This window comes from Oryzias latipes, chromosome 18, assembly GCF_053564925.1.
Source record: "Oryzias latipes strain Hd-rR chromosome 18, Olatipes_Hd-rR_3.1".
Lineage (NCBI taxonomy): Eukaryota > Metazoa > Chordata > Actinopteri > Beloniformes > Adrianichthyidae > Oryzias > Oryzias latipes.
This window is the reverse complement of record NC_136254.1, coordinates 10984382-10994824: the sequence shown is the minus strand read 5'-3', so window position 1 is coordinate 10994824 and position 10443 is coordinate 10984382.

Sequence of the window (10443 nt, the reverse complement as noted above, 5' to 3'; positions counted from 1 at the left end):
TTTTTTTTTGCAGATTTTGGTGGTCGTAGCAAATATTAAAACTGGAGAGTTCCTGGAGTTCCTGTTGAATTCTATCTTTAGTCTGGCTGACAGATGAGAAGATGGCCTTCCAGACCAGCTCTTTGAGCTGTTTGTTTTTTTAAATTTTCTTCCACCGTTTTTGCTCCTCCTCCCGTAGCGTGAACAAACCAGTTTTTTTCTGAAGTGCTGGGTTCTGTTTTTAGATAATGTGGTTTACTTTACGTGTGAGTGAACCCACACTTTCCCTCCTCTTGTCTTCAGCTTCTGTTTTATCACGTTGAGGTTGAAGGGACTCGTCTTTTCTTCAGGTTTATTTCTCATAATTGGCTGAGTTTGGTAAAGGAAGCAACTTTTCAGCCTGAGCATTCAGGAGTTCACTGCAGATCTTCAAGTTAGTCCTCTCAGCCATGTGGGAAGCAATGGCCGTTTTTCTCAGCAGACAATGTTTCTGTCTTTCATGAGAGCCCCTGTCGTTTCCTGAAGAAGTTTGTTCTGAGCTAATGCGTGTGAAACATAACAATAGCTTTATGGTCAACACACAAATAATGAGGTCAGCTGTGGGGAAGGAATCTATCTTACTGTGCAACACTACCTTAAAATCCCTATTCAATCATCTTTGGATAAGCTCTTAAACTAAGATATCTCGAGGGAGAAGGACAGAAACAAAGAGAAGAACACTGAAGCAATCAGCCTGAGCTGAACAACATGGAGCTGCATCTTCAGGGGCGAAAATCAGAAGATCTGGCAAACAACAACTTCGTTTGGGTCCCCGCCACCTCTGTGGGACACACCTTTTGTTTTCATTACAGGTTTAACTAAAAAAAGCTCATGAGAATCCTTTAGAAATTTAGAAAGACTTGGTTTATTTGGGTGCTACCCCACACAAACACTGAAAGATTATTCCTGTAAAAACACCAGAGATGCTCAGAAGATCCATGGAGACGATGAGTCCCCCGAGGCTCTGAGCGGCCAATTAACCCCCCCCTCCCTGCAGATCTCTATCCCATCCCAGAGCATCCGTGGCATTCACCCAAACAGGCTGAATCCACAAACGGAGCACCGTGCTGACTGTGTGTCTGTGTGCTGGGGAGCGTTAACCCATCTGACGAGGGCTGAGGTCGTGCTCTGGACGTGTTCTGACAAACAAAACACCAACTTTATTGGGTTAGCCCCCCACCCCGCTGGGGTTTGTTGTCCCATTTAGATGCTATCACTCTGCAGCCGAGCATTCACGTGTTGTGATGGAGACGCACTGGAGACGAGAACAAAGGATCCAGAACTGTCAAGCTGCTGCATTTTGTTCTGGAACAGGGATCTGCTCTGCTGTGCTGAAAACAGGAATGTTGGAGAAAAACACCCATCTGTGTGTGTTTGTGTTCATGTGTGTGTCTGTGTTCATGTGTGTGTCTGTGTTCATGTGTGTGTCTGTGTTCATGTGTGTGTGTGTTTGTGTGTGTCTGGGGGGAGTTGCTTGATTTGAGCAGATGAAGATGAAGAAGTGTTTCTGCTGCTCTGACATGGGGCAGACCTGAAGACAACATATTTTATTTCCTTTAAGGAGCCCCAACAAATCCACCAAAATGTCAAACAAGAGTCTAGGCCCAAAGCCGTTTTCTGCCATCAACCAGTGCAGCCGATTGATGTGACTTTGATTATCTGCAAAGTATAGATGCTCACAGACAGGTTTGCAGGAATGACAAAGAGAAGGTGATGTTCAGTCCCCTGTTGGGGCCTGACTGGAGGGGAAAAGACAAACATGTGGCGTAGAAAACCACAAAAGAAGCCAGAGCTGAGCAGTCTGTGCTGTGAGGAGGCAGTAGGAGTTCTAATGGATGGAGAGGAGCTTTAATCATTTCTGAACTTTACTTTGGTTTGCAGAAGGGTCTGATCCAAAGTCCCAGCTGAGACCCTTCTGTGTGGAGTTTCCATGTTTTCCCCGTTCATGAGTAGGCTTCACCAAAGACTATGGTTTGCTCCCTCATTCCAAAAACATGCTTCAGAGGTTCATTGACGACTCTACAATTCTCCCTGTGTGTGAGACTGTGTAGCCCTGCGACAGACCTGCCACCTGTCCAGGACCCTGCCTTCATCAAGAAGAAGGTAAGATAGGCTCCAGCAACCGCATATCCTTAAAAGGGAGTCATTAGAAAATGGGTGGCTCATAACTTAATTCACATGTTTCAAAGTGAAGGCCCGAGGGCCAAATACGGCCCGCCATGTCATTTTATGAGGCCCGCCAGAGCATAAAAGTTTTCAATTTCTTAGAATATAAAAAAAAAAGGTGTGTATTTATTCATGTCTAGGGGGAATTGGACTTGAAATATGGGATTGGGCAACTATACATTAGGGCTTAAACACTGACCATATAACCTAACCTGTCAGAATCAAATTTAAAAGGATTTATAGAGTAACTAGCAAACACATTTTTCTATGCAACTGTAATTGTCACTTTAAAAATTGAGTTATTTAACATTAAGGAGTAGTTACATTTATTTTCCATTACATTTAGTTACATGTATAAGTTATATCTGGCCCTTTGAGGACAGCCACTATTCTAATGTGGCCCTCAGTGAAAATGAGTTTGACACCCCTGCTAATTGTTTTCCTGTTTCTCTTTCTTTCTTTCTTTATTATAGTATCTTCCCCCTTTTTTTGCCTCTCCAACTCCTTCTACAATTTTTCAGCTATTTTAACTAATCAACAGTTAAAATATTCAACTCTTTCAGCTTTTTCCAGCTACGGCTTTTGCTCATTCAAATACTTGAACTTTTTAAGATATTCCAGGATTTTTGCCTCCATTGAAATAAATGGGGAATCCTTGGTGCAGAAGCTCGCTGGTTCGAGACCCGGCGCTGGCATTTTTCACAAAAAATATCTTTTTTGTTATTGTGCTGTTTTCACTTGATTTGTGGTCAACTTTGATCATTTCTTTATTTAATTCTTTTTTTTGTGCCAATTATTACCTTTTAAGTTTAATTTCCATTCAGCAACATAGCATTAGATCTTGCATTTTCTCCTGGAAATGCAGCTCCTTCTAGCTAACAAACATGTAATTAAGACGCAGATCCAATCTGCTGTAACATTTAACAAAAAAGCAGAAATAATAAAAAAAGACAAATTCAGTGTTCTTAATGGGGGCTCATTTAGTTTATAATATTCTTTTTTTTTTTACATCATTGTCATATTTTTTTAGTCCAGCAGCATCTGATATGTTCGGCAGACCACTGCCTCAGTTTTTCATTTCATGTTTGCCCAGAATCCCAGATTTTATGGGTTGAATCCTCAGTTTCTTTCTTTTGTTCCAGACATTTTTCAAGGTGGTCCCTTTCCATTATTATTGATATAGATCAGGGTTGTCAAACTCATTTTCACCGAGGGTCACATCAGCATAGCGTTTGTCCTCAAAGGGCCAGATATAACTTTTACATGAAACTAAATGTAATAAAAACAATAAATGTAACTACTCCTTAGTGTTAAATAACTCATTATTTATTTATTGAAACTTTTTAAAGTAACAATTACAGTTGCATAGAAAAACATGTTTGCTTGTTACTCTAGCATAAATCCTTTTAATTTTGCCCGCTTATTAAAACCCACATACCTCCATTAGTGAAGGATCAAACTGTCCAAGTGAAAAAAGAAAAATAACATAAAACTGATCTGCAAAGAACTCGTGTAACATTTGACAAAAAAAGGCTGCACAAAGCCTTGCAACCAACTGATGGTTTGATGACAACAATTTGTCTGCATAAACACATCAGTACATAAGACCTGCAAACAGTAAATAATTACAACAGCTACAGCTACACATAAATGTAATCAACTAAAAACGTTTTTATTTTAAGAGATTAAAAACTTTCATGCTCTCGCGGGCCACATAAAATGACACGGAGGGCCACATGCTTACAAAATAAAAATGATAAAATAAAATAAATCAGTTTCTCTTTCAGGTCGTGGTCATTTCTTTTATTTCTGAAAAATTATTTTAATCAAATGTGGTTTTCTTTTGTTATGGGACTCCTCAGTCTCTTCCACATGGGCTGAAAAACTGTTATCAATATTGTTTAACCCTTGTGCTATCTTAGATGACCCCACCCTTACATTGACGTGTTCTCCCTACCGAGACAAAGGTGGATAAAGGTGGAAAGATTTCATGGAATCCAGGGACACCAGTGAAGATCACAAATCATTGAAGATAAAAGGTTCAGAGCACTGTCTAGTGGGTCTAGATGACCCCACTCCCAATGTTAAAGGGTCTAGGATAGCACAAGGGTTACATATGTGAAGTCTTAAATGAAAACTGTTTATCAATTGTTTTTGGCAGGAAATGAAGATGGACAGAAACTCCTCGCACCACAATGAGACCATCGTGGACAATGCAACTGGCACAAACATGGGCGCCCTCATCCTGGGCCTTGTCTTCCTCGTGGGATTCCCTGGAAACATCTTTGTCATCTGGAGCATCCTGGCTCGAGCTAAAAAACAGTCCATCACAACCCTCCTCATCCTCAATCTGGTTCAGCGCACTGTCTAGTGGGTCTAGATGACCCCACTCCCAATGTTAAAGTGCCTAAGATAGCACAAGTACATTGACTGTTTTCTTTGTCAGTTTCACCAGGTTTAGGTTGCCAATCAGCCACAGCTGTCATGATTACTATTGATGATCCCCAGTGTATGTAACCCTTGTGCTATTCTAGGCACTTTAACATTGGGAGTTGGGTCATCTAGACCCACTAGACAGTGCGCTAAACCTTTTTTCTTCAATGATTATTGAACCTCAGTGGTGTCCATGGACTACATGAAATCTTTCCACCTTTATCTACCTTTGTCATGGTAGGGAGAACACGTCAATGTAAGGGTGGGGTCATCTAAGATAGCACAAGGGTTTAAGATGCATTCTCGTCTTCAGAAGGCTGAACAAATGAATGTCTCCAAAGACGTCTGAAGATGGATGAAGCCATTCTAAGATAAATGAGGCTTTGGTCCCCTTCAGAAGCTGAACGTTTGGAGTTTCTACTTTCACTGCTGTGTTTTCCTAATCTGGACCAATTACACTAAATTCACTCTATTCATGAAGCCCCACTTCACTTGAGAGTTCACTGTTTGACTCACAACAAACATCCAACGAAAGACAAAAGGCTTTTTTTTTCAGTGTGGCTGAGTGTCTTCATCTGATTTCAGATCATTATCTGATCATCCAGGAATGTGATAATGATATCTGATCATTTGGATCCTAGTGTTTGCATCTCTCTACTTTAGGCCCAGTTAAAATTCCAGCATAACTTCAGTGAGTCCTTGATCTAAATTTGAGTTCAATGAGGTTTATGGATGTAGTGAAGGAGGACATGAGGGAGGTTGGTGCCAGTGAGGAGGATGCAGAGGAGAGGGTTAGATGGAGGGGAATGATTAGACGCGGTGATCCCCGAAGGCAGCGACTGAATGGAAAAATATGATTTTATTTATTTAAACTTGGAATAATATTGACTGAAAGCTTTAAAAACTGCCAACAGTCAGGTTCAATGAATTCATAAAATCTGTTTAAAATTAGAACAATAATGGTTGATTGTAAAAATTTTCCCCAAATACAAACAGTTGCTGAATTGCTTTACAGATTTTTTGGATGTTTTTTTTTTTTTTTAACTCTTAGAGAGGGCAATGTTTGAAAAGATTCAACTGTAGTGAAAACTCATACGTGAGTAAAAGGAACAAGCAGGGATCCCCTCAATGTTTTCACCCCAGGATGTCTGAAAGCCTGCTGAGGATTTCATCTGTGGAAGATTCAGATCATAGAATGAGAATAAAACAGAATTCACTTATTTCATATCACTGAACACACAAGAAGCAACAAGCAGCACTAAAGAAAGAGATGCAGCTTTTGCTTTACATGATTGATATTTAAGTTTTGTCCTCCTGTCATGAAACTATTTGGAACTTTCTTCTGGATGTCTTCGGTGCAGGACCATCAGGAATATGGGGTCAGGATAACTATTTATAAGATTTCTGCATGACCTGTGACATTGTAGCTTGAGCCAAAACACGTTTGTAACCCTTGTGCTATCCTAGGCACTTTAACATTGGTAGTTGGGTTATCTAGACCCACTAGACCAGGGGTCACCAACCCTGTGCCCGCGGGCGCCAGTGCGCCCGCGAGCACCCCTTGTGGCGCCCGCAGGGAATGCACCCAAAAAAAAACTTTTTTTTTTTTTTATTGAAGCAAATATTCAACAACCACGGCATGTCTGTCAATGACAACAATATCAATTCTGAGATAAAGGTAGACAAAGAAAACCCAAATATGTAAACAAATATAACTTAAAAAATAATCACTAAAAGTAAGGGTCTATTACAAAAGTTTAAATAGATCAAATAAATTACACAATTTCTGGACATTCTTATGATTCATGTAATGTAAAGATTTTGAGAATAGGTTGAGGTGGTTGAGTAATCCATTAATGTGAGGATTAATATTCCTGTCTGTTTTTATTTACATTTATGTTTAAAAAGTTAAAATTAAGTTAAAGTTTTAAAGGTTTAAAAGTTTAGCTTTAGTGTGTTCAATAAATATTTATCTTGTTCGGCTGCAACCTAAAGTCTGTTTTGAAATTAGGCTCCCTCTGCAACTGAGTTTGACCCCCCCCTGTAATACGAGTCTAGAAAATTCATGCATGTTTTTGTGTGTAAAATGAGCAAATAAAAATAGGGCACAAAAGGAAGTCCTCAAATTGTGTTGTTTTGGGGGGGGGGGGGGGGGGGGGGGGGGCTAGGAGGTTTTTAGTGGCGCCCTTCATACCACTTGGTGCCCATGAAATAGCCCTCGGTCTCAAAAAGGTTGGTGAACCCTGCACTAGACAGTGCTCTGAAACTTTTTTTCTTCAATGATTTGTGATCTTCACTGGTGTCCATGGATTACATGAAATCTTTCCACCTTTATCCACCTTTGTCATGGTAAGGAGAACACGTCAATGTGAGGGTGGGGTCATAGGATAGCACAAGGGTTAAAGCATACTTACTGATAATATTTTTGATTGATTTGCTGAAATTTTTCCAATAAATTTCATAAAAGATTTAATGATTTAACTATACATGTTGAGTTAATGTCCCAAAGTGCACAAATGCATTTAACAGACATCTGATCAATAATGGCTTTGATTATGAGGCAATTATCTGGACATTTTTCAAAATGTCACAATCAAATGTTCTTTTTTTCTTCAGATGTTTTGCTTTTGATTGAACTCATGCAAAGCATTGAATTTATATCTCCTGCATCTCTGCTCTACAGCAGCAACTTTGACAATCATTCACAGACTGTTTTATTGATCCTGAATCGTGGCGGCGTTATCTGTGTGTGCTGTAGATCAGCAGGGAGGCGACTGCTGAGTCATGGGTCATTCTGGCTTAGTTGTCATACCCAAACACTGGTGGTTTGGTTTCACCTATGGGCAGAGTGGGCGGTCGCCCAGGGCACAGTCTGGACCTGTGGGGGGCACACAATCACCACTGCAGAGGATGTTAACCAGTAGTCTGACTCTGAGAGGAAAAGCATGGGCGGGGCTTAGACTCACCGCTCATGATTCCAGATCTTATAACACACAAACTGCTGGTTCCTAATAATTACCTAAATCAACAGTTTTTCATTCAGAAAATAAAACACTTTTTGGGGTATACTTTTATATAGAGAAATATTTTAGAAAAACTGAAAAGAAAAAAAATCTGCAGTAAAGGGAGTTTGTTACAATCATCTCACGCATCTTGACTCTCTGGGAGTTTGATGGACGGAAAAGTCAATTCAAGGTTGTGGATACTTGACAAAAGATCAAAGGAAACATCAGGTGCCCGGTTTAGAAAACAAAGAAAAACACTTAAAAGAAAAAAGTATGCAGGCGGTGTCCAAAATTAACAGCTGCTACGCACCAAATGGGACTTTTGGCGAGACAAATTTTGAGAACCATTTGCCAATTGTCCTCAAAGCTTTGCATCTAATTAGGCTCATCTGTTAGCTAATGGGTGGTTTTCATCCATGCTTGTCTTCCTTTCAGGAGCAATGCAAACATTAATTTTTCTCTTTTATTCATTTTTATGTGTTACTTAAGGACACCTGACTGGAGAATACGTCCTTTAGTTTCCATTGACATCTGTTCAGTGTTAAGGGTGAATTAACATTCACATTAGATCTTAATTGTGAATTCAACTATGTAAGTAGATTTCACTCATAAAGTTGCACAGACTTTCTTGGGTTGTGAAGTGAAGTATTGGACAATTTTGGACAATCTCTCCAAGACTCAAGCTAATCATTTTCAGGAACCACAACTTCAATAATCACTGAAGCAGAATTTCTTTGACCTCTATCTATCCAGCTCTCAGAACCCACTGAATATAAGTTTGATCAAAGCTTCATTTAAGTTTTTGGATTTTGGGAGGAAACCGGAGAGTCCAGGGAAAACCCATGCATGCACGAGGAGAACAGAACAGAGTCAGCCGGGATTTGACCTTCTCGCCGTGAGGTCAGAGCGTCAACTACTCCACCACTGTGTAGTCTCTCTCTGAACTCTTGGACTCTGATTCAGACCTGATAGATGTTCCCTCCTCTTCTTTTCTCTGGATGTTACTTCATCTCTTTTATTCTCACCCGTGACTGTAGACGTTGTTTCTGCCGCTACTTTTGCTTTGTCCCAGCTTTCAGCACTCTTCTTCACTCTCACTACATGCAGAACAGGTCAGGTTTAAAAACAACTCTCCTGATATCAGTGGCTGACAGAGACTGGAGCTTTTCCAAGTTTCACTTCAACAACGGCTCTGGCACAAAAAAAATAAACTGACTCTGAGGCTTGAAAAAAACACGTTAAAAAAAACAGATTAATAACTTTACTCCTGTTGAAGCAGCCAACAGATTCCAGAGCAGGCAGACAGGTTAGGACTGACAAATTTTGTTTTTTTACAGCCACATTTGGAAAGAAATTAAGGTATTCGCCAAAAACTCAAAGCCTTTGGGGCAAAAAGGTTACAGAGTAGCAGGGAGGTACAGCAGCAGTTTATACAACTAAACAGTTTCCTGCAGTTTCCTGAGTTTCTGTTCAAACATGCAGATGGCAGACACGGCTTGATTCCTCTTTTATCTTAGCAATACAGATCATTATAACCTAATTTAACGCATTCAGCTGGTAAAAAACACATCATCTTGATTTAACTGTCTCGACACGATAAAAGGCGCCCGTCAGCGGAGGAGCACACAGCCGCGGTTTAGGCTGGTCGTACTGCAGAAAAGGGTGGGTGCTCATTTGCTTGTGGTTGCACAAAGACTCTGAATCTTTGATTCAATCATGCAGGAAGGAAGCTTTTGATTGCGTGTTTGTGGTTTTTCAGTGAAAGCAGTTTAACTTTCCTGCACTCTTCTCACTTCGCACTAACTTTTGGATGATGCTCCTCAAAAGGATGCATATAAATCATATATTCACTTCAATTAACTTATTACAATTAATTTGGGTTACACTGACTCATCCACTAACATTCATTGAGACAGGATACCTGACTATACCTGAAGACGAGAGAGAGATGGTTTTATCTAATCTAAAGAATCACAAAACTTCTCTGTGTGTGAGAAACCTGGGGGTTATTTTTGACTCAGAGATTAATTTTCGACCACAAATTAAAAATGTCACGAAAACAGGATTTTATCATCTAAAAAATATAGCCAGAGTCCGCCCATTTCTCTCTCTTGCCAGTACAGAGGTGCTAATGCATGCTTTTATTTCCAGCAGACTAGATTATTGTAATGCTCTGCTCTCTGGTCTTCCCAGAACATGGACATCAAACCTTCTAATGTGTAAACACATTACACCCATTTTAAAATCGCTGCATTGGCTCCCTGTGCACTTCAGAATTGATTTCAAAGTTCTTTTATTTGTTTCTAAATGTTTTTATGGTCTCGGGCCTTCATTTTTATCTGATATGATTTGAAAGTATGAGCCCTCACGGACCCTGAGGTCCTCTGATATAGGCCTTTTGGTTATCCCAAAAGTTGGAAGTAAAACATACGGCGAGGCCTCATTCAGTTTTTACGGACCTCGCCTGTGGAACAGCCTCCCAGAGAGCCTCAGGGCTGCAGAGACTGTTCATGTTTTTAACCCTTTTGCTATCTTAGATGACCCCACCCTCACATTGACATGTTCTCCCTGCCATGACAAAGGTGGATAAAGGTGGAAAGATTTGATTTGTAATCCATGGACACCAGTGAAGATCACAAATCATTGAAGAAAAAAGGTTCTAGATGACCCAACTCCCAACGTTAAAGTGCCAAGGATAGCACAAGGGTTAATCTAGCTTTAAGTAGAAATTTAAGAACCTATTTGATATTTTAATTATTTATGTTCTCTTTTTACTAGTTTTATATGTGTATGTATATGCATTTATTTTTTTGTATTTATT